The sequence below is a fragment of the Pipistrellus kuhlii genome, unplaced genomic scaffold, assembly GCF_014108245.1.
Source record: "Pipistrellus kuhlii isolate mPipKuh1 unplaced genomic scaffold, mPipKuh1.p scaffold_m20_p_12, whole genome shotgun sequence".
Lineage (NCBI taxonomy): Eukaryota > Metazoa > Chordata > Mammalia > Chiroptera > Vespertilionidae > Pipistrellus > Pipistrellus kuhlii.
Genome location: NW_023425427.1, coordinates 1,177,421 through 1,183,113, shown reverse-complemented (window position 1 = coordinate 1,183,113; position 5,693 = coordinate 1,177,421).

Here is a 5,693-nt window from a genome sequence, read left to right as displayed (position 1 = left end):
GATGATGGGTAAGAAATAAATAAACCTGTGTTATTTTAAACCACTGAGAACTGGAGATTAGTTGTTATTGAAGCAAAACCTAATCTGTCTTCATCAATGGGGCACTCTTCCTCTTGCTGGTCTAAATCAGAGTTTCTCAGAGTGTGTTCTCTGGGATTCAACGTAGTTCTGAGAGGTTGTCTGATAAAGGGATTTAAGGTGAAAAAACTCTGGGGAACACACACTACCGTATTCTCATCTCAGAAAATCCCAATAAACACCTTGAAACAAATGGGAATATACTTTTTTAGACAAAAGTATATTTGTCTAAACCTTGGCAAACCTATTTATTCTTAAGATTTCAACCACTATCAATATGCAGCTTATTCCTAATACATATCTCCTACATCTAGATATCCCTACATGGAATGTTTTTTAGCATTTCAGCTTTAATATGGCAGATCCCAAACTTATGACCTTCCTACAGTTCAACCAATCTCTGTGACTCCCATCTCTGTGGACAAGTTTGGGGTAGACTTTTCATCCAGGGTTCCCTAAAGTTTCCATGCAGCCACCAAGCTGCGCCAGGTCACCTTGACTCCTGGTGGTACTGAACAGTGCATTTTCTCTTGAAAAGACTATACTGCTAGAAAAGTGTGTGGTTTATTTGGATGCTCTATTAAGTCCACTCTTCTCAGTGTATTCCACAGATAACTGCTTTCAGGAAGGAGACTTTGCTTGCAATCTCTTTTGCACAGATACAGTGTGAAGCTCAGAACTTACTCAAATAATTCCATAGTGTGGGAAAAAACAAAAACAAAACAGACAGGATTAAAATCAGCCTAAAATTTAAGATAACCCTTAGAGAGTGCTACTTCTGTATTGGGCAGAATACTAAATGTTTCCTAGTACATGGAGTTTCGTCATTTATTCTTCCCATTCACCCAAAGGCAGGTATCATTTTTATCCAATTTTACAGATAAAAGAGTGAAGGCTCAGAGAGGGTTAGAGATTTTCTGAAAGTACCACAGTAAAACAGCGGGGTAGCCAGAACAAAACTGTGAGCAATGAAACTCCAGAGCTGTGCTCTAGACTGCTACTTCATTACACCGCATCCCCAAGGAATATACACGGGCGAGTCTGCCCTTCATGTTCACTGTTATTCTAAGTCCTTTGTAGCATTTTCACACGTAACTCCCTAAAACTGGCCTGGGAGGTAAATGTGCTCATTCATGGGAAAACTCATTTCCAGAAAGAAGAATGAATTTGTTTAAGGCTCCCAAGTGGTAGAGACATCTTCTGTGGTTTCTTTCACGGGCTGCTTCCTGTGGGGTCCCTTAACCTTCCTTTTGGTCCCACCGACCTGGCAGGAGCTTGCCTAATCCTTCTGTGACCAGCTCCACACATTTTTTTTCATACTCACAAGACTATGTTTCTTTGAAAGCCCATCAATTATCCACTCACTCAACAAGCACATGGTGAGATTTTACTACATACCAGCCTCTGCTGAGATGATAATGCAGAGCAAGTGAGCACAACACAGTCCCTGTCCTCATGCAGCTCACTCTACAGGAGGAGAGACAATAAGCAAATGTAAAGTAAGAGAAGGTTAAACTGAGATAAACAAAGCAAGTTGAAAAAAATGGAGAATAATGGTAGATGAGCTTTTGAATAAGATGGCCCAAGAAGATTCTTAGAGGCACTGACAGAATGAACACTTAAATCAATCCTTAAACATAGGACTCTCTTTTCTCTCTACTCCCCGGAGTATTTTAGCATCACCCCCTACACACACACACTTAAACACCAACACACACACACACACACACACACACACGAACATTTGCATGCTCTGCATTCCTCCTCTGACCTGAGCTATCAGTCTTGGTTGCTTCTGCCTTCACAGCATAAAGCTACAGTTCACCATTTACTATTCCATTCAGTGTTCATGAGCATCATCCTACAAGCTCATTAAAAGATGATATTGCCCAGCATGTGTGGCTCAGTGGCTGAGCATCACTCATTACCCAAGAGGTCCCAGTCAAGGCACATGCCAGGATTGTGTGCTTGATCCCCAGTGGCAGGGGAAGACGGGGCGGGGGGGGGGGGGGGGGGGGGGGGGGGGGGGGGGGGGGGGGGAGAGAAGGGTGTGCAGGAGGCAGCTGATCAATGTTTCTCTCATAGATGTTTCTATCTTTCTTTCCCTTCTCCCTTTCCCTATCTCTCAAAATCAATAAAATTATACTTTTAAAAAGATGATCTCTGGGACAGAAACCAGTAGGTCTGGAATGGGAGCCTGTGACTCTAAAGTCCAGATAACATGGGTGCAGGGTCAGGTCCCAGTGTCTCACCATTTAATTTGTTCTTTCTCTGACACCTGGGAAAGGCAGCGTCTTCTTCCAGACTAGTGTGGTGGTTCAATAATTGCATTTGAAATTAGTAAGACATAGATTTCCAATCCTTATCCAGTTTCCCTAAGCCTTGCTTATCTAACCTGTCAAATGGGGGCAATGATACTACCTTCCTTGGGTTGCTAGAAAGAATACATAATACATGTGAAGCATGTGATACCAAGCTCTCAGGGAACCTCACCAAGAGCTATTTTAGTTCCTGTTCATCTGTCCCATGACACTATCTAACTAGTTCCACACACACCCCTTCAGAGACCCTAAATAAACTCTGGAGTCCCCCCCCCCCGAATTTTCTCTGCAGCTTCAGAGTCACTGACAAGAGAGAATGGCTTGCCCCAGTTATGCAGAAATCTAGTTTGTGAACCAGAATAGGAGGTGAGATTGCCTAACTCCTGGATATTTTTTTTTTACTACTTAGTCATCTCTATTCTCTGTTTTTAAGTCATGCCTCCCTGATTTCCCAGGGAAAACGGGGTCCAGAGGATTTTCTATTTAGAGACATCACAGTGGTATGAATATAGGTTAGGTCTCTCCAGTCACATTGCCTGGGTCAAAACTGTCTCGATCATCTAGTTATCTAGTTGCAGCATAGCCTTGGGCCAGTACATGCTATGTTATATATATTTCTATGTTTAATATATTTTTAACTTACATATATTATTGTATATATATTTAATGTTACATATTTTTTGAGATAGTAAGTTAAATGTGTAGCCTAGAGATTGTTACCATAAACATCTAGTTTCAAATACCTGTTTGCCAGTTCTATGATTTTGGGCAAGGACTCTAAAGTTCTTGTAGATACCTCAGTTTCTTCCATGTCTAAAATTGGAATTATGATATTGGATTCTTTGTGTGTGTGTGTGTGTTAAAACAGATAATGCATGTTTAACATAAACACCATATCCTACATATGGTAGACATTGAACAAGAGTGGTCATCTCTATGTTATAGATCTTGATCACATTTTGCAGTTGCCTTTGACCATCTGGGTTAACTTTGCTAATGATAGGGATATCTAATTATAGCCCTGATAAGAAGTTGACTATTTATTTTATGAATCCCAGGGACAACAAACTCAATACCTTGCTAGGTAGTATCAGGTAGCACTTATTTTCCAGGTAGAAATGCAAACCACTGCTTCTGAAGAAAAAAATTAGTTTCATCCTATGATGTCTGTATTTGTACTGGGCAATGCTTTCTCACACAGCACCTATTTTCCACTGATGATAACTATTTTAGGATCCAGTTGGCTGCCCTGTGAATCTGTACCCCGGCACCCAGCACTGGACTATTGCTTATATCCTGAGCTGCATTCAACCTGCTCTCAAGCTCTAACATCTTAACTTATGTCCTGTCTGAACCAGTTTCACGGTCGAAAGGTCCATGTTTCAAAACTCATTTCTAATAAACAAAGGTACTATTTAAGGCTTTCTGGCATGGGGACACCATTTTGGGCATTTTAACTTACTTTTATATGTTATTTTGTTTAATCCTCACTAAAAGCACCTGAAGAAGATAAAGTTCACTATTTTAAATATGAGGACACTAAGGCTAGAGGAGTGGCAGGCCACGGGATGAGAGGAAACTAGCTGAAGTCACAGACGTAATAAATGTTTTGAATCTAGGAATATGTGACTTCAGATTTCATGGAGGAATAAGGCATTCGGAAGTGAAGAGATCTCAATCCACATCCTTAACTCTACCACTTATTATATGGCTGGGTAAGGTGGAGGAAGTTACTAAAACTCTTTGAGATGTACATTCCTTATTTATGAAATAGAAACAGGTCCACCTACTTCACAGGGCCATCATGACCCTCGACAAGGATCTGTAATGTGTGCGGCCCAGTGCCAAGCCTAGAGCATGTGCTCCAAAGATGTCAGTTTCCTGCTTTCTTGACACTGACTTTCAGCAAGTCTTTTTTTTAATGTCAAAGACTAATTGAACTAGAAGAGTTTAGGTAAATGATCAATATTATTCTTTAAATAGTTATTGAACAAACATACAAATACTTTTTTTTTTTTTCCAGAAAGGAGAGAGGAAGTGGGAAGTGAGATGATTTTCTTAGGGGCTATGAAAGCAAGGAGACCAGAGAGGAGGGATTAGAGGCAAAGATGAGATGAGCTGGCTTGGTGCAGGAATCCTACAGGAAATCAGTTGGCAGCTGGCTGAGCTGTCAAGTTGGAATAAGGTAAGAGGGGTAACTGAGGATGAAAAGTTAGACTTGGGGATTGGTTGAGGAACTGAAGTGACCCTGAGAAAGGATGACTAAGCTCTCAGTGGGTAATGACATGCCTGTATCTAAACATAAAACATTAAAAAAAAATCAAACTAAGTGTTTGGTGACTCAAACCTAGGGAGAGAGTCCTCAAATACTGGTGAGAACAAAAACACCATGGAAGGAAGAACATTTTGGGGAAGATTAATTACGTTGGAATAACGTTGTTTATTTTCATTGCTGTAAAACAGCCTTACCATCCAGCATTTTTTTTCTTTTTTCTTTTTCAGGCAGACAGCATCTCCAGGAGGAAACACCCATGGATTTCAGTGCCTCATGCTGAGTTCCATCTGCTGCCATATTACTCAATGGCAAATGGCACCCATATTTTCCCTGGTGGAAAATGTATTTACTTCTTGGGATGTTGAAAAGGCATACTTCTTTTGGTTTATTTGATGTCATAAAGGGATAATCACAGTTAACTCCAAATATCTGAAATCTGATGGATTCATTGAACCACTGTTCCAATGTATTTCTGGAGAAGAGAGGCAGATGGAAAAGATCCCCATCTTTGGACTAACTAGGAAACCCCTTACAATAGCTCAGGTCGTGAGTCTGCAGAGGAAGGCAGTCAGTGTGTGCTGGGCACCTACACTTTTTTAGTCTTCCATGACACTATATATATATATATATATATATATATATATATATATATATATATATATATATATATATTGACCTTACCACAATTTAACATGGCTGTGGCAGGAGCAGCTTTCCCCCATCCGCCTGAGTAGCACCTTTCATCTCGGTCCTCCTTAGGACCCCAGAATATACTTCTGGACTTATTTTTCAGTCTAACTGGCAATGAGTGAAGGATCAATGAGTAGAAGGTCCTGAGGTCCTTAGCTGGAAATATTCTTTATCATAAGAGTCCCATTCTTCTGCCTAGAGTTAAGCACCAATGTTCTCACTTAGAAATAAGGAATAAGATCATTTATGTTCTCATGAGGAAAAAGAAACATTTTACTGAATACATTGTTTGCCCTCTGCTCTATTATTTCATTCAATCTTCACAAATT